This window comes from Furipterus horrens, unplaced genomic scaffold (assembly GCF_987537825.1).
Source record: "Furipterus horrens unplaced genomic scaffold, mFurHor1.1.pri manual_scaffold_12, whole genome shotgun sequence".
Lineage (NCBI taxonomy): Eukaryota > Metazoa > Chordata > Mammalia > Chiroptera > Furipteridae > Furipterus > Furipterus horrens.
In genome coordinates, this window is record NW_028327182.1 from 63,338,977 (window position 1) to 63,359,783 (window position 20,807).

General features: G+C 33.4%; 1 pseudogene; it reads left to right on the top strand.

Moving 5' to 3' along the window:
• Positions 1-3,498: 3,498 nt before the first annotated feature.
• Positions 3,499-15,696, top strand: LOC149996285 (eukaryotic translation initiation factor 4E pseudogene; annotated as a pseudogene).
• Positions 15,697-20,807: the final 5,111 nt, after the last annotated feature.

Genomic DNA, 20,807 nt, shown 5'->3' on the forward strand with positions numbered 1-20,807 from the left:
TATCTTCTATCATTTATTTTAATCATATTCCTTCTAAATATTATTACTTTTTTCCTTAAGCTACATATAAAACATCTGAAAAATACTTAATTTTCAATAGTAGAAAAACATCAGTTTTACCTTGTTAATACTTCTGTTTTTGTAAGTGGAAAAAGAAAGAATTGGGTCTGCTTCAAATCATATTTAAATTTAAAATTTCTTACATCAGGCAAGTATATTAACTTTAAAATCTTGTTTTAGTGTATTAATTACTCCAAGATACTGCTGCACTCTACCAAATAATGGAACTCCAACAGAACATTTAAATTATTTGTTTTGATATTTGTCTTGTGTATCTCCAGTATTGGGTTGACCAAAAATTTCATTTGGTTAATTTAGTAAGAGGGCTCTGGAAGTGCTTAGTTGTCTCTAACCTCATTCAAAACAATTTCATTAGGTTATATTGTGAAATTTCATATCAGCGTGCATTTAAAAATAACAACAAAATTGGTGAATTTTTGTGTAGCCATTTTAATATAGAAGATGGAAATATGCAACATTTTCAACATATTATGCTTTATTATTTCAAGAAATGTAAAAATGCAACTGAAATGCAAAAAAAAACCCACAACATTTGTGCAGTGTATGGAGAAGTTGCTGTGATTGATCAAAACTGTCAAAAGTGGTTTGTGAAGATTTTTGCTGGCTATTTATGGTTGGTAGACCAGTTGAAGTTGATAGCAATCAAATTGAGACACTAAACAATCAACATTTTACCACATGGGAGATAGCTGACATACTTAAAATATTCAAATTAATAAAGTAATTTGTAAAAACTGAAAAATCTGCCTTTTATTTTATGAAAAAAACCAAAACCGTACAAATTTTTTGGCCAAGCCAATACCAACATTCATGAGATTATGCAACAAACATTTTATAAGTTTATAAGGAAGTGTCAAGTAAATTACAAAAAGCATTTCACCATAATTTCTAATAATAAGGCACATTTTACTACCAAACCATTCAAATTTGCTCAACATTATTCAAACTTTGTGTTTACAACAAATTAAAGTCGAAATTACATAACATTTTAGAGTTGGAAGGGACCACAGAGAGCACTTAATTAAATTGTTGATTTCACAAATCAGGAAATTGAGAGAAATTAAAGTGACATTCCCAAAGTTACTGAGAGTTCATTGTACAGGTCCCACATGAATCTACTTTTCCCATTTCATAGTCCAATATAGTTTTCACTAACACAGAGCATATACTCACAATGCTATGGAGACCAAAGTTGTGAGGTAAAATAAAAATAACCTGAAAATTCCAAAACTATGTTTTATATAATTTCATGGAAATAAATGTTGGGAATGTTATTGCTTCTAGTAAAAACATTTGTGAAAACATGCATGTGTGTCTCTGGTAAATATTTTGAAAGTGTTTATATGTAGAGGATTTAATATTTTTCTTTAGTGCATGTGGGTAAATCACACACACAGAAGCTAATATTCTATATATTTTAAATTATAGAGAAATATAATCAATAAAATATGTGTAAATTTCATTTCATCTGAGATATTAGCATATTAACAACTTGCACATATTTTTCTACTTCTGCTTTATTTTGTCCCCCGTTTTCTACTTATAATCAATCACTCCCTTAGGCTTTTTGTTTAATTTTTCCTTGTTTTGGTAAATAATTTTATCACACATATACATGAAAAAGAAATACTTTTTTAGCCTTATTTTATTTTGTTTTATAAAAGTCTTCATTTAGAAAACATGTTTATTGATTTTCAGGAGAGAGGAGATGGGGGAGAGAGAAAAACATCGATTGGTTGCTTCCCTTACATGCCCCCAAAACTTAGGTATTTGCCCTGAACAGGAATTGATCCCCCAACACTTTTTTAAGTTTTTTAGTTTATTAATATATAGCAAACAATGTATTCCCTAATGAAGCAGTGTTCTCTAAAATAGCTTATACATGATTCCTGAAGTAAATGTATAAAAATATTTTATGTATAACTATACATATAATTTCTGGGTTGTTTAGTATGCACATGCTAAACCGTTTTTCCAAAATTGATGTAATAATTTATCTTCCCAGAGCAATGTATGAGTTCTCATTGATCCATATCTTATTCGACACTTCTTATGGTTTGATTATTTCTATTCATCTTACAAATATAAAATGTCATCTCATATTGGTTGTAACGGGCATTTCTAAAATAAATAATGAGGTTGTACATACATGTTTCCTCTTCTATTAAGTGTTTATTCTTGCCTCGACAAAATATCTACTAGGTAAGTGCTTTTGTCATTTATACATTTTGGATTTTAATGCTTTTCATTTGTATATGTTGCAAATGTCTTCTCCCAGATTTTGATTCATCAGTGGGTATTTGCTCCAAATATTTAAGTTCCTTTTAATATAAAGTTTTAAATAATTTTCTCTACATATGTTTTATAGATCTTTTATAAGGCATTCTCAATTGATGAATAGTGATAGTACAGTTTATTTTTGTTTTTATTTTTAAACATCTTTATTATAAAAGCATAATTGAATAATTTATTTTTGAATTTTTTAAAAACTTTTAGTATACAACATGCTAAAATAGATTTTTATTGAACATATAGCTGTACTGAACTAGTCTCATTATTGTAGGTAATGTGCTTATCGCATTTTTGTATTTTAAGGAAATTAATTTTTTTTATATTTATTCTTCCTAAACTTTATGCTTTTTTCCCCCTTGCACTGTTTTAAAATACTAGCACTTGGTTGAAGAACAGCTCAGAGAATGAACATTTTTGTTTTGCTATTGAGTTAAAGTTAATAGTTTTCAAAGTTATCAGTTGCATTGCAGGAAATTTAAATTTATTTATATACTTTTTAATTTTGTAGTTACAGCTTGCACTCTATATTATACTGTATTAGTTTCAGATGTGCAGCATAGTGGCTAGAAAATCATGCACTTTAAAAAGTGTCCTCTCTCCCAATATTTCAAGTATTCACCTGGCTCCACACATAATATAATATTATTGACTATACTGTAATTTACATCTCTGTGACTATTCAGTAACTAAGTGAGTGTTCTAGGCACGTATCTGTATCAGTGTACCAGCTGGCATTATTGTGAAAGGCTGCATTCAGCTTCAGTAAATTTTTTTGAAGACTCAGCGCTCTTTCAACATGTATGCCCATTTCATGATGGATGATTTATGAGCACACCTTTTCCACACTGCACTGAGTGTTCAGTAGTTTTTGACCAAAAATTATATGACTGCCATGCCCCACCCTCCCTATTCACCTGATCCACACAAAGCAACTATTTTTTTTTTTTTTTGTTTCCTGGGATAAAAAAAGTCCTCAAAGGAAACCATTTTGCCAGTATGGAAGAGGTGAAACAAAAATGGCAGAAGCACTAAGAGGCATCAGAATTGAAGACTTCAGTAACTATTTTGAGCAGTGGAAAAAACAACTTGATGGGTGTATTACATCAAATGGAGTGTATTTTGAAGATGACCAAAGTTTACACATGTAAGAATAAATACACAATTTTTCAAATAAATAAAGTCTGGGGTTTTTGGGTCCCCTCATATACCATATGGTATAATATGATGTAAAATATGTACATATTTCTTTTTCAATATGTGTGTTTAAATATATATGTTATTGTATTTTTAAATATATTTCTGATAATGACTTACTGCTGATTCATCTTTGAAATTATATCATGTTCCATTTAATATTCATATATAATTATTTTATATTTTGCATCTGGCCACTCCATTATTTTCAGTTTTTAGAGATATTAAAATGTTTACTTACCTAAATTTGTTTATTTGTACTTGCTTATTTTCAGTCATAGCAGCTCAATCTCTCAAGCATTTATGTTCCTTGATTGGGAACTTATTATTTGACTTTGATGTACAGGAGTTCTATGGGCCTAAATTGGAATACTCTACTGTAAAAAAAGACTTGCTTCAATCAATACTCATGCAATATCACCACACATAACTTGGTAGCTCTGCCTCCCTTGAGTATTCAGTTTTGTCCTTCTCTGAATCCCAGACTCCCTTTCCTATGCCTCTGATAATCCACGTCTACCAATCTCCATTACAAGTTTGATGGATATTGAAATGATTATATCCTTCATTTGGGCACAATCTACCTTCAATTGTTTATTTGATTGGCAAGTGGAACCTAAATATATTCAAATATTGAGATTGTGGTCCACACTTTCATATGAAGAGCTTACTTTGAAAACAATAATCAATTGTGAAATGTTATTTTAAAAATATATTTAAGCAGTTTATTAATGTTCATTAAGTAAAAGAATAACTTATTGGACACTTAGACACAATCATGAAAAATATTATAGTATTTATTAATAGACTTATTTATTCATACAGCCTTTAAACTTACAAGCATCCAAGCAAAAGTATATATAATATATGATATAATAATTAGTGATCAATTACATATATTTAATGATTAATATTATATAATTAAAACATTCTAAAACTATATTATTTTATATCTGTGGCCCATTAGTGCCATTTTTGCATTTTAAATAAATTTTTCATAATTTTTTGTAATTTACTGTCAACATTAAGAGAAATTAAATATTTTCAAAGGTATTTCTTTTCACTTAGCATAATGTTCTCCAGGTCCATTTATACTGTCACAAAGGGTAAATTTTTCTTTTACATGGTTGAGTAGTATTCCATTGTGTAAATGTCCCATACTTGTTTTATCCACTCATCTACTGATGGATATAAGCCATTCAGAGAAAGACAAATACCATATGATTTCACACATATGTGTAATCTAATGAACAAACTTAGCTAACAAGCAAAATAGAGGCAGACTAATAGATAGAGTAAGATGACAGCTAAAGGGGTGGTTAGTGGGTTGAGAGATTCAACAAAAAGAACTCATGAACATGGATAAGAGTATAGTGCATCCAGGGGGAAAGGAGGTTATAAGGAAACCAAAGGGTAATGGAAAAATACAATAAAATATTACAAATAGAACCTTTTCCTCCCACTGATTTGGGCTTCTTCAGTATCTGTGGAGCTCTGCGCGATCGCCCATGAGCGCCAAGGGCAGGACCCTGCTGTCCACGCAGTCCCTGGAGGCTCCACCACTGGGATTTTTTTCCAGACTCCAGCTTCGGCCCAGGCTCCAGCCACCGATTCATCGAGTTCTTACCTCAGTGACCCACTTCAGGTCCCCCAGCTCGGCCCCCCACCTCTACCGCACAGCCCCCAGAATTGTGTGCGGGTGGCCCTGGAGAAGCATCTCCACAAAAGAACTCAAGACAAGGTAGGCAGAGTGACTCTCAATCATCTAGCCAGATGGAAGGTCCCACCAAAGAGTAATGAAAATATAACCAGACAGCATAAATAAATGACATAAAGGGTATCACAAGAATTTCAGGCTCAGGGTATCAAGAGACTGCACCACTGAAACCCCCAGATCTCTTATAAAGAATCTCATACCACAAAGGCAAGAAATCAAAGCAGACAAAACCAAAAAACAAAAACAAACAAGAAAAATCTAACATCGAAAGAAACAGAAACAACCTTCCAATGAAAAAAAAGAGGAATCCCCAGAAAGAGAGGTAGATGGAATAGACATAACCCAAATGTCAGATATAGAATTCAAAATAATGGTGATAAAGAAGCTCAATATACTTGACAACCTCAAAGATAATTATGACAATCTCCAAGGAAATTACCAACAACTCCAAAAAAAATTACAGAAAACTTATGGAGAACTACACCAGCATAAAAAAGAACATAGAAACTATTAACAAGAACCAGAAAGAAATGAAGAATACAATCTCTGAACTAAAAAACACAGTAGAATCAATCAAAAGCAGGCTAAATGAAGCAGAGGATCAAATTAGTGAGTTAGAGGACAATGTAGAAATAAATTCCCAGACAATACAACAAAATGAAAAAACTGAAAAAGTATGAAGAAGGTCTGAGAGAATTACAGGACAACATGAGACAAAACAATATCCAGATCATTGAAATAAAAGAAGGAAAAGGAGAAGAACAAGAGATAGAAAAACTGATAGGAAAAATAATGACAGAAAATTTTCCTAACCTGGAGAAAAAGTCATGCAAGTCCAAGAAGCACAGAGAATCCCAATGAAGAGGAACCCCAAAAGGCCAACTCCAAGGCACATCATAATTAAAATGGCAACATTCAAACAAAGAGAGAATACTAAAAGTAACAAGAGAAAAACAGCAAATAACATACAAGGGAGCTCCGATAAGGCTATCGACCGATTTCTCAACAGAAACATTTCAAGCCAGAAGGGAATGGTCAAAAATATTTCAAGCAATGAAAAACAAAGGCCCACAACCAAGAATACTCTACCCAGCAAGGCTCTCATTCAAAATGGTAGGTAAAATAAGAAGTTTCTCAGACAAAGGAAGACTAAAAGAATACATCTCTACCAAACCAGCATTGTAAGAGATACTAAAAAAATGATCTAAGAAAGAGAAGGAAAGAAAAAAAGAGGGAAAGGAACACAGGTACAAAGGGAAATGAATAAATGCGCGTCAATAATAACCTTAAATGTAAATGAATTAAATGCTCCAATTAAAAGACATAAGGTAGCAGAATGGATATAAAAACAGGACCCACATATTTGCTGTCTACAAGAAACACACTTCAAAACAAAAGATTTACACAGACTTAAAGTCGAGGAAAGGAGAAAAGTATTCCAAGCAAATGGAGATGAAAATTAAGATGGGGTAGCAATACTCACATCAGAAAAAACAAATTTCAAAGCGAGGGTCATAAAAAGAGACAAAGATGGTCATTTTATAATACTTAAGGGAACATTCAATCGAGAAGATATAACACTGATAAACATATATGCACCCAACATACGAGCACCCAAATACATAAAGAAAATATGAGAAGACCACAAGAACGATATTAACAGCAACACACTCATAGTAGGGGACTTCAACACTCCATTATCAACAATAGACATATCTTAGAAGCAAAGAAACATGAAGGATATACAGGCATTGAACAACACACTAAACCACATGGACTTAACTGATATATATAGAACCTTTCACCAAAAAGAAGGAAAATATACATTCTTTTCAAATGCACATGGGATATTTTCAAAGATAGATCACAGAATAGGACACAAAACAAGCCTCAACAAATTCAAGAAGATTGAAATTATATCAAGCACCTTTTCAGACAACAATGTCTTGAAATTAAAAATAAAGTTCAAAAAAAAATCAAAGACATTCATACTCATGGAGGATGAATAACATGCTATTAAATAATAAATGGGTTAACAGTGACATCAAAGAAGAAATCAAGAAATTTCTGGAGACTAATGATAATGAACACACGATGGCTCAAAACCTACAGGACACAGCAAAAGCAGTCCTGAGAGGGAAGTTCATAGCAATACAGGCATATATGAAAAGGATAGAAGAAGCTCAAATAAAAAAATCTAATCCTAAAGCTACAAGAACTAGAACAACAACAAAAAACAAAGCCTAGGGCAAAGAAGGAAGGAAATCATCAAAATCAGAGCAGAATTAAATGACATAGAGACTAAACAAACAATTCAAAAGATTAACAAAAGTAGGAAATGGCTCTTTAAAAAATGAAAAAAATCGACAAGCATTTAGCCAGGCTCATCAAGAAAAAAAGAGAGAAGACCCAAATAAATAAAATCAGAGATGAAAAAGGAGTAATCACGACTGATACCACAGAAATACAAAGGATTGTAAGAAATTACTACAAACAATGGTATGGCAAGAAACTTGACAACCGGGAGAAAATGAACAAATTTCTAGAAATATGTAACCTTCCAAAACTGAATCAAGAAAAAGTAGAAAGTCTCAACAGACCAATAACAAAGAAGGAAATTGAAACAGTAATCAAAAGTCTTCCGGCACACAAAAGCCCTGGACCGAATGGCTTCACAGGTGAATTTTACAAAACTTTTAAAGAACAAACTCCTACACTCCTCAAACTATTCCAAAAAATCCAACAAGAGGGAAAAATTCCAAAATCTTTCTATGAAGCCAGTATCACCCTAATCCCAAAACCAGGTCAAGACACAACAAAGAAACAATACTACAGGCCAATATCACTGATGAACATAGATGTTAAATCCTCAACAAAATATTGGCAAACAGAATCCAGGAACACATTAGAAAGATCATACATCATGATCAAGTAGGATTCATTCCAGGGATGCAAGGATGGTTTAATATTCGCAAATCAATAAATATAATACATCACCTAAACAAAATGAAAGACAAAATCACATGATTATATCAATAGATGCAGAAAAAGCATTCAATAAAGTACAACACCCATTTATGATGAAAACACTCAGCAAAATGGGAATAGAGGGAGCATACCTGAACATAGTTAAGGCTATATATGAGTAGCCTGAAGTCAACATCATACTCAATGGACAAAAATTGAAAGCATTTCCCCCTGAAATCAGGAACTAGACAAGGCTGTCCACTCTCTCCACTCCTATTCAATATAGTGTGGAAGTCCTAGCCACAGCAATCAGACAAGAAGAAGAAATAAAAGGCATCCAAGTTGGAAAAAAAGGAAGTAAAACTATCATTATATGCAGATGACATGATAGTATACATAGAAAACCCTATAGACTCCACTAAAAAATTACTCGATATAATAAGCGACTTTGGCAAAATAGCAGGGTACAAAATAAATATACAGAAATCTAAGGCATTTCTGTACACCAGCAATAAAATATCAGAGACAGAATCAAAAAAGAACATAGCACTTACTATGGCAACAAGAAAACTGAAGTACCTAGGAATAAACTTAACCAAAGAGACCTGTACTCTGAAAATTACATAACATTGAAGAAAGAAATTAAGGAAGATACAAATAAATGGAAGCATATACCATGTTCTTGGATGTGAAGAATTAACATCATCAAAATGACCATAATACCCAAAGCATTTCATAGATTCAATGCAATCCCTATTAAAATACCAATGACATATTTCACAGACCTAGAACAAATACTTCCAAAATTTATATGGAACCAAAAAGACCCCGAATAGCCAAAGCAATCTCGAGACAGCAGAACACAGCAGGAGGAATCACAATACAAGACATCAAACTATACTACAAAGCCACTGTGATCAAAACAGTCTGGTACTGGTATAAGAACAGACATATAGATCAATTGAACAGTAGAGAGCCCAGAAATAAACCCAGGTCTATATGGTCAACTAATATTTGACAAAGCAGGAAGGAACATAAAATGGAGTGGGAAGAGCCTCTTCAACAAATTGTGCTGGGAGAACTTGACAGGAACGTGCAAAAAAATGAAACTAGACCACCAACTTACACCACACATGAGAATAAACTCAAGATGGATCAAAGACTTAAATGTAAGCCATGACACCATAAAAGTCCTAGAGGAAAATATAGGCAGGAAAATTTCAGATATCCCACGTAACAATATTTTCATGGATACATCTCCTAAGGCAAGATAAATAAAGGGAAAAATAAACAAATGGGAGTACATCAAAGTAAAGAGTTTCTGCTCAGCAAAAGAAAACAACAAGATGAAAAGGAAACCAATCATATGGGGAAACATGATTGCCAATGATACCTCAGACAAGGGACTGATCTCCAAAACATATGAAGAGCTTATATGACTCAACACCAAGAAAACAGACAACCCAATTAAAAAATGGGCAAAGGAACTGAACAAACACTTCTCCAAAGAGGACATACAGAAGGTCCATAAACACATAAAAAAAAAATGCTCAACATCACTAGCTATCAGAGAGGTGCAAATAAAAACCACAATGAGAAACCACTTTACACCAGTCAAATGGCCATCATCAAGAAATCAACAAACAACAAGTGCTGGCAAGGATGTGGAGAAATGGAAACCCTACTGCACTGTTGGTGGGAATGCAGACTGGTGCAGCCATTATGGAAACAGTATGGAATTACCTCAAAAAACTAATTATGGAACTGCCTTTTGAACCATGGATACCACTCTTAGAATTATATCCGAAAACTCCTAAAACCCTAATTCAAAAAATCTTATGTACCCCTATGTTTATAGCAGCACTGTTTACAATAGCTAAATGCTGGAAACAACCCAAATTCCCATCTGTAGATATGTGGATTAAAAAACGGTGGTACATTTACACAATGGAATACTATGCACCAGAAAGAAAGAAGGAACTTCTACCATTTGCGACAACATGGATAGAATTAGAGATAATTATGCTTAGTGAAATAAACAAGACAAAGAAAGAAAAATATCATATGATACAGGAAACTAAGGAACAACACAAACGAATGAACTAAATAGAACAAGGAATGGAATAACAGTTATTAGGGGGGAAGGGGGAGTGGTGGGAGAGAAGGGGTATAGTAAGGGAAGGGTTTAGTCAAAGAACATGTATAAATGACTCATGGACATGGACAATGGGAAGGGATATGATTGTGGAAGAATGGGTGGGCTGGGTTAAAGGGAGTAACAGGGGGAAAAATGGGACAACTGTAATTGAAAAATGAACTAAAAATTCTATTAAAAATTTTAATTGAAAATATTACAATAGACATATTTCTATATAGTCTTATTATTTTTATCAATATAATGCTTCTTGCCCCCAAAAGTTAAATGTAATTATATAATTTAAGCAAATTTTTTTTTGCTTTTTTTAATATATAGATAACTTGGACTACTGAAATATCTTTGGTATATCTAGTCTGCACAGTTGCTTGTGAAGAAATGAGGTTGCTTCTTAATGGATACATAACCTGGAGTACACAGTAATCATGTGGTATTCAATATGGGGCATTAACAGTCTTGATAACAAGTCTGCTATTAATATTTCAGTCAGCAAAATATTATTTTTATTGCACATGTAGTATATGTTATTATATGTATAAATCTTTCTTAATAAATTTTACATAAATAATTTAGTAAAACTATTTTTTTAGTAAAAATTTATGTTTTATTGGTAATTTATTGTGTAATTAGATTACAACATAACATAATTAGGTTTTTTTCTATACACTTAGTAAAGATTTTATAATCTAATATACATGTATGTATATATGTATAAATCCATATGTGTGTGTATTTTTTAAATATTTTTAAATATGTTTTATTGATTATGCTGTTATAGTTGTCCCAATTTCCCTTCCCTCTGCTCCCCTCAACCTGGTGTTCCCTCTCTCTCCAGTTGTCCCCCCCTTTTAGTCCATGTCCATTGGTTGTGCATATAGTTCTTCTCAACCTCTTCCTGTCTATTCCATTCCCTCCTACTATGCTTCTAATCCCTATACCATCTCCCTCCCTCTCCCCCTTTCCCCTCCCTGCTGACCTCTCCCCAGTATGTTCCCATACCTATAATTCTTTTTCCACTTTCATTTTCTATTTAGTTTGCCTTTGTTTCAATTCCCTAACTTCTGTTGTTGGTTCTTGTGATGCAGTTTTCATTTTAATGTTCATAGTTTTGATACTCCTTTTTCTCAACCAGTCCCTTTAACAACTCATATAATAGTGGTTTGGATCTAATAAACTCTTTCAATTTTATTTTGTCCTGGAAACACTATCTCTGCCCTTCTATTCTGAATGACAGTTTCACTGAATATAGTATTCGTGGCTGTAGGTTTTTTATTTTCATTACTTTGAGTGTTTCTTGCCAGTCCCTTCTTGTCTGCAGGATCTCCCTTGAGAAGTCAGCTGATGGTCTAATTTGGACCACTTTGTACAGGATTCTTTTCTTCTCTCTTGCTGCTTTCAAGATTATCTCTTTATCTTTAATTTTTCACAATTTGATTATAATGTGTCTTAAAGTGGTTCTCCCTGGTTCCAGTTTTTCTGGAACTCTCTGTGCTTCCTGGGCCTGTAAGTCTATTTCTTTCTCCAAGTTCAGGAAGTTTTGCTTCATTACTTTTTCACAAAATTTTTTAAATTTCTAGTTCTCCTTCTTAGTCCTCTGGCAATCCTATAATTCATATGTTCTATCTCTTATAGCTGTCCCAGAGGTTTCTGATCCTCTCCTCACTTTCCTTGCTTTCTGATTCCTCTTTCCACACTGGTTGACTGTTTGTTCCTTCCCTATGTTCTGGTTTGCTGATTTAATCTCTGGGTTTTATTTCCTCTTCACTTGTCTAGTATGTGTTTTCGTTCTTTTTAGTATGACTGGCTTTCAATCCTTCCTCGTCTTATTCCAAATATTTTGTTAATTCTGTAAGCCACCTAATGATTACAGCTCTGAATTGAGCTTCTGTAAGGTTTCTTATTTGCTCATCTGTCAGATTCTTCATCTGCTGCCTGGTGAGCTGCGTGACTGGGATTTCTATAGTTGTCTGCCTTGTTTTGACAGATTTGTGTTTTGCTTTTCTTCTTGGGCAGGCTATAGGGGCAGAGCCCATGTACTCGTCACAACCCTGCTACCGGCAGTGATCTGCTATCTTTTTCACCACGCTGTGGTGCTTTGTCATCACTACCCGGTGACCGGCGGCAATCCACAACCTTTTTGATGGCATTGTGGTGCTTTGTGTGGGGGCGGGGGTCCAAGATGGATTCCTGCCGTTACTCTCTGCTAGGAGACCAGGATCCGTCCTCTGGACCTCACCATCCGAGGCAATGTGGGGGCTGCCTTTCCCAGCATTGGGGTCACGAGCTGCTGGGGATCAACTGCAGCTGGGATTGCTCTCCCTGTCGCTGTCCCTGGTGCTACCGCAAACAGCACCTTTCGATTTGCTCTTCCTACCTGTCCGATGAGCATCACTGGTTTATAACTTTGTATGTTGGGCTTCCATGTAGTTTTATTTTCTGGAATTTCTACTTATCTTTTGTTCTGAGGTAATTGTATTTCTTTCTAGTTGTAGAGAGAGACCAAGCATGTCAGTCTAAGACTCCATCTTGGCCAGCTGTGCATGTATTTTTTAAATTGAGGGTATTCTTCTCAGAAGAAAACAAGTCCCAATAATTTATTGAAATGTCATTTTATCTTCTATGTGCTGTAAAGAACTGAAACAAAAATCTGTATGAACTTTATGTTCTCCTCCATACTAATTTAAGCTAATATTGCAGAATTAATGACAGTCTTGAGAAATGCTATAATAAATTCCAGCTTTTTTTGTGTTGATACCCTGAATTAGAGCAACATTTTATGAAATGAAACTCTGAAAAAATTATTATGGATGAGCTATTGTTTTAATGCTTTTGCAGACTCTTTTATATTGTAATTATCTCTTTTCATCACAGGAAAACAAACTTAGGGCAACCTGAGTTATTTTACTTCCTTTTGTCTTTTAATCACTAGTTTTATACTATTTTTGTACTGCATCATTGGTGTTACTGAACAATTTACCCACAGTTTCAGGATTTGTACTGTCCCATTTTGACAGTGGCATATTTGTTATGTCAGCTGATGGTCTCCACATGGTGTGGATTATCTCTTTTGGAATCCCCACTTTCTTAAATATGAAAGTATAGCTATCCTAGATGATACTTATCTAACCAATTTAGTGTTGTAATAAAAGTCTTATTCTCTATATGTTACATGTTCTACCCAGATCACTCAGATAAAGATATACGTACATTGTCGTGCATCTAATGCAATACTTAGTATCCAGTAATATTTGCATTTACACATACATATGTTTCTCATCATTTAAATCCTCAAACACAAAGGATATGTTCCCACATACTTTGCTATGTCACTTTTTTTCTGTCAATAATGTTTTAAGAATGTAATTAAAGTTTATAAACTTTATTGTTTTATTGTTATCATGGAGTAGGAATGTTTGTGCACAAATTAATTGAATAGTCTATTTTAAGAGCTTCACTAGCTTTTCATTTAGCATGTATTATGTACTTGCTAAATGAAAGTAGTTTTGGTTTAATTTGGTAATTTATAGGACAGATTTAAAATAAAAATGTAGTGAAAATACTTCATTATGAAATTAACAAAATCTTATTATAAATAAATAATAATTCACTTTCAGTTGTCCAAACCACTAATATTTTGCCATGTCACTAACTTTCTGCTCTTAGTGGTGCATATTTTAGTCCATTTTTTATTTATGCAATTATCAGGTTGTAAAGTGAAGGCTATTCCTTTTAATGTCAGAAATGTCTTTATAAAATATATCTTTGCCCTTGACTGATATGGCTCAGTGGGTTGGGCATCACCCAACAAGAAGCAACTGATCAATGTTTTCCTCTCACACACAGAGTTTTCTTTTGCTTCTCATCCTCCCTTCCTTCCCCTGTCTCTACAAATAAATAAAAAAATATTTTTTAAATAATAAAAAAGAAATATATCTTTGATTACAAATACAGATTTTGAAGGGCCTAAATTACAAGTGTAACTTCAAAAGGTTTAAGAGTTACCTCAATAAAATTACAGTCCTATCTTCAGTCAGTGTTTTGATTAGTCCTTATTTAATGCATACACAAAATTTTCTCACATTTAACTTTCTTACACCTAACTTGAGTTGGTTCATGTGAGAAATAAAATTGACATACATAACAATAACAACACAGACAATAAAATAGTGTAATACTAGTTGCAATAATTTTAAAAATATTTTATCTACTTTTCTATATGTTAAAAATACTTTATGATTAAATATTATTTATAAAGTACCACAATTTTCATTTTATATTTGATGTATATATACTTGTGAAATTATAATATATTTTGGAAACTATCATTTTATTATTTTATTTTGTCCAAAATTAATGTTTATTCCACCTTTGTGGCATATTCTTGGATCCTTTACCAATGTTAAATGAGAAAAAAAACAAAAGCAAACAAATGAAGAAGTAAAATCAGAATCACTAATGTTATCAACTAGGGAAACAAATAAATTAAAATATAGCAGCCATCAGCAAGAGTACAGCAAAGATAATGCTGTAAAAAAAAAGGAAAGAAAAAAAAGAGAGAAGAAAATTGCTAGAAAACTGTATGCAGCATACTCTTTCAAACCAGCAAAATATGCTCCCACATACACAGATTGATCTAAGATGCGACTGTGGAACCAGGAACCACCCCTACTCCTAATATCCCATCAACAGAAGAAGAGAAAACAGAATCTAACCAGAAGGTTGCTAACCCAGAATACTATATTAAACATCCTTTGCAGAACAGATGGGCACTCTGGTTTTTTAAAAATGATAAAAGCAAAACTTGGCAAGCAAACCTTTTGCTGATCTCTGAGTTTGATACTGTTGAAGACTTTTGGGCTCTATACAACCATATCCAGTTGTCTAGTAATTTAATACCTGGCTGTGACGACTCACTTTTTAAGGATGGCATTAAGTCTATGTGGGAAGATGAGAAAAGCAAATGAGGAGGATGATGGCTAATAACATTAAGCAAACAGCAGAGATTAAGTGACCTCGATCGCTTTTGGCTAGAGACACTGCTGTGCCTTATTGGAGAATTTTTGATGACTACAGTGATGATGTATGTAGAGCTGTTGTTAATGTTAGAGCTAAAGGTGATAAGATAGCAGTATGTACTACTGAATGTGAAAACAGAGACACTGTTACATATATAGGGAGGGTATGCAAGGAAAGCTTAGGACTTCCTCCAAAGATAACGATTGGTTATCATTCCCATGCAGACACAGCGACTAAGAGCGGCTCCACTACTAAAAATAGGTTTGTTGTTTAAGAAGACACCTTCTGAGTATTCTCATAGGAGACTGAGTCAAGCAATTGAGATTTGGGAGTTGAACCAAAGCCTCTTGAAAAACAGAGTGGACTGCATTTCAATTTGATTTCCATCTAAATGTTGCAAAGATATGAGAAGTCTCATTCGCCTTTGTCTTGTACCTCTGTGTTCTTTTTTTTTTTTTTTTTTTTTAAGTTTTGGCTAGAGTGCCTGCTTACCCAATCAAAGAATTACAGTACCCATCATCCCCAGAATCCATAACTGTGTTTCTGACCCACTCTGTAATAGCTTAGGAGAATTATCATTACAGTTTACCCATCCAAAAAGTTGAAAAAGTACTTGCATTTCTATACCTTATGGGAAAATAATTCTGTTTATGTTTCATTGTATGTGGAAATTGTCATTTTAATAGTAACCAAATATACTTCCCTCTGTGAAATTTAAGTAAATCAATCATTTCTCTCAAAGGGCTTCATTTCAAAATGCTCCTTTCCATCATATTTCCTTTTCCTCACCAACATTAAATAAGGGACATTTATTTCCTTCTTCACAGCAAAACCACACATTTTTCCTTAATCTTGTAGCTTTTATCTACTACTTCATTCATTCCCTTTCTTTATTTTAAATTTCCTTTTTTCTTTGCTTACTTCTGTCTCTTCCACAAACTATTATAGGTGGTGAATGTAAGAGATTAGATGGATAATCAACATCTATACTTCACTATATTTAACCCACATATTTAATTTGTCTTATGTTAATTTAACAGCAGAAAATTTGTCTATTTTGTTCACTGTTATATCTTCTCTACCTAGAAGAGTACCTGATCCATGATAGCTCAATTAACATTTGTTGAAGAATGAATTGATAAATGAATGGTGTTGACCTTTTATCATACTCAGTAATTATAATCAGAAATATAAGAATCAGTTATAGCTATCCCATAAATATCTCATGAGCAACAGAGTATTTCCTTTCTAAATTCTAAGCCAATCTATAGTGTATCCACTCCTCTTCTTCCCCATTGCCACTATATTTGTGTATTCCAAAAAAATTCAATTAGTTGTCTTCAGAACAAAATACAGACTATTCAGCATGAAATACCTATTTGCTTATTATTTGTCCATCACCCAATGATTATAAATGCATCATTTACTACTCCTGGCACACTTCTCTTTTAAAGGTATATTCAACATTTTTCACATTTTTTAGCTCCCAGTCTCTGTACCATAAAGAAATACCCAACTCCACATGCATTGTTATACCTGTTGATCAGCCTCTTATGAGTGCTCTTAGGAACTCAACTTTACACTCTATTATTTTTTATAACAATGTTTAGATGATCCACTCAAGTTACAAGGCTATACATTCTTTTTATGTGCTATACCTTCCAAATTTAAAAATTTGACTCCAACTTCTCCCCAAATGTAAGACTTGTATATGCAACTACCTACTCAAAACCTCTGGTTAAAAATCTAATACCTACTTCAGAGTGCTAAAACTTATAATTTTTTTAAAACTTGTTCCTAACCATCTTATGCAGATCAAAACATGACACTACTATTGATCCGATTACTCAAACCCAAAGTCTAGGAGTCACCTTTTGCTTCTCACTTTCCTTCATGGGTTGTATACAATTCATAAAAATGTTATTCTTTGATGACCTCTTTTTCCCATTGCCATAGCTATGATCCTAATCCAGATGACTTGCACCTTTCAACCAGACTATAGCTTTAGTTCACCAACTGGATTCCTGATTTTATGCTTCATCTTCTGAGACCAAGTTTCTACAAAGCAGCCATAGTAATTATTTAGAAAATTGAAATCAATATGAAATTAGTCAGTGGCCTTCCATTACATTTAAAATATATAACTCCATCTCTATATCATAGTCTATGGAGTACTTAATGATATAAACTCTCTCTCTCACTGGAATACTTTCTACCACACCTGGTGTTGCTTATTGAACTTCAGCTTCTTGTTTTCCTTTCTGCACTTCATCTCAACAACTTTCCTTTTTTCTCAAGTCTTTTAAAGTTGCATGTTTCTCTGTTTGAAATATTTATCTCCCAGAGTTTTGTTTTCTTTATTCGTGTATATTCCTGTTTAAACATTATCTCTCAAGGAAGGCAATCTTGTACACTGCAGTGGACATTGTGTTGGCCTAACAGATTTTCCTGTTGGACCAAAGCACACACTTCTGCAGTACAAAGAGCAAGGCTTGATGTTAGCAGCCAGCTCAGTCTTTCCTAAGAAATGGAGTTTTCCCCCTCAAGTGTGTGCTCACTCCCTGGACATGGACAGTGACTGGCAGATTTGGGGGAACAAAAGTTTGTAACCCATGTTTCAGTTCATAAGATCCCTTGAATGGTCATCATAGCTCTAGAGTACAATGTAAAATTCACTGAAGTCCTTGCTGCTATTGCAATTTATTCAATCTCTCTTTCTGCCCAAACCTGATTCATTTACTCCCTGCCTGAAAATGCCTATACCAGATCTGTGGGAAGCCAAGCTAAGACAAACACCTCACTTAACTTAGCAAACCCTTGTTCCATAAGATTTTATCCCAATTACATGATTTATTTTTTATAGTTTTTCCTACTGCCTGATATAGTTTAAATATTTATAAATTATTTTTCTCTCTATAAGCTAAAGTGCAATTGGAAGGGGATACCCCACAAGGTAAGGGTTTATCTATCCTGTTCCCCACTTTATTCCCATTATCCAGGAAATACTCAACATCTACATAATGTTATTGAAGGTATTCCTCAAATAGAGTGAGATGTGAAGAAACTCAATTTATGAAGGCTTCAGGTATTTTTGTTGTTGTTGTTGTTATCCAATGATTCAATCATTTTCAAATGTTTATTAGAGACATTCTGTATTCCAAAGTAAATATCTATTTTAAAGTTAATAGTGATAAATATTCTCTCTGAATTGTTATGCTTCACAGTATTATCAAGATAAAGGATGGAGGACTGACAAGTAAATGCAATTTTTTTCAATGACTTAAGTGCAAGAGTACATTTATATAAAAATAGATCAGTGTACAGAGAGGAGTTTAAGGAAGTTTACTTGACAACAAAAGAAGTTATGCTAAATAAATGAGTTTTGAACTGAACTGAACATGTGTAATACTTATCACAAGGGAGAAAGTATGGGTAATGGGGATTATGACCAGAGGTCTGTAAATATACAAAGGAAGGAAGATAAGAAGAATCCTGTTTTCCCCAAATCTATGCAAGTATTTGGAATGCCTACAGTTCAAAGAATAAAGAGATAAATATTATGTAATGGCACTAGAAATGTTTCAAGAACCAAATTGTAAAGTGTTTTTGGATAATATGCTAAGATCATTTGGTGGTAATAGAAAGTAAAGAATTTTATGCAGTGGAATGGCACTAGAGGACTTACTTTGCAATGTTCATTTCAATGCAGTTTTTATATTAGATGTGAGTGAAAAACTAGGTAAAAAAATCTCAGGTACTATAGATATATCAGAGATAATTAATAATAATAATAAACAGTATTTATTGAGCATATACAGTATGGCAAGCATTATTCCAATCCCTTTAAATACATTAACCTATGTAATCAGTCATGAGTTCATTATTCCCAACCACATCTTATTTATTAAAAAAGGTACGAAAAAGATAAAATTTTTGCTTCCAGTTACAAAATTCCATATAGTAGAGTGTAAACTAAAGTCTGTTATTATATTGGAAAGCAACTTCACTCTACCAACTTCCTACAGGTAAGCATCTGAAGCTCCTTGTTTCTCATCCCTTCATGTTCCTTCTCTAATGAAATAAGCCACTGCACATGCTGCCTTACGTAACTTACTGATTTTTTCTTGTGACTTCATAGAGACATTTAGCGTGTAGGCAATTTTTACTTCATTCTGTAGACTCAGAATTTTAGTCAGTATTCTCACTTAAACTCTACTACTCAATTTCTTTAAGTATTTGAATCACATGGATATACTATTTTCATACAATTGAGTTCCCCTTATCATTTTTAAATTGAATCTTTCTAAACCTCCTCCATAGTAAAGAATTTGCCTCAAGCAGTGAAATCTCTATCTCCCCATTGGCCTTGAAAACAACTGTGTTTAGTAAGTACTGTTTACTCACCTACTAACAGCATGTGATTTAAAAAATATGCCTTAAATGCTTACCTTGCCAGAGACCCTGATAGTTACTAGAAATATTGGGAGACATGTAATCCAGGAAGATGACCATATGTCACTGTCTTCCTCATGAAGCCTGAACAAACTAGGTGACTCCCATGCATGTTTAGGCTGTGATAATAGGGAGAGAGGGCTGCTATCTTGGTGGGAAAAGGAAACTTCCCTAGTAGCTCCAGGAAGCACCAGTAATGTGACCATATTCAGTAAAAGCAAGACAAAGATTTAAGAACTGGATGGAATGATTAAATAATGACAAAGCTACAATGCATTATTATATATGGTTCATGTGCCAAAAACTAGTACAAAAAGAGACAATGCCTTCTGTCTTTGAAAGACAGTGAGCTGCTCTAGCCCCTTTCTCTCTTTTGTGTGCTCTCTCTTCCTCCTTCCTAACCCACTCTTTCTACATTTTCCTTCTTCTTCCCTTAAGGCCCCACTTGAATCTCTTCTATTTGTTTATTTTGTACTTTATGTCTTCAAAGAAACCAAACTATCTATCTGCCTTAAGCAGACTCATCAAAGAGCATGTTCCCTTTGGTTACTTGGCTTCTGCACTCTGAAACTATCTAAGTTCTTCCAAGATCATTATCCCCCAATTCAGGGCCTAGACATTGGCTTTCATTTCTACCTTTGTTGAATTCTCTTTCTCCTTTCCTTCTCCTTTACCCGCTACTAGAGTAAAGTTCAGTCATTGTTTATATTTTAGCTTGAATATGTTTTCTTCGATGCAAATAAAAAGCATATTTATATGAACACAAAAAAACACACTTAAGCTCTGCTTCATAAAACAGATTATATATATATATATATATATGTGTGTGTGTGTGTGTATAGATATATACACATACATATATTTAACATTCAATAAACATCTAATATTAAACTTACACAGCAGCCATTTCTATACACATCAGTTTATAGAACA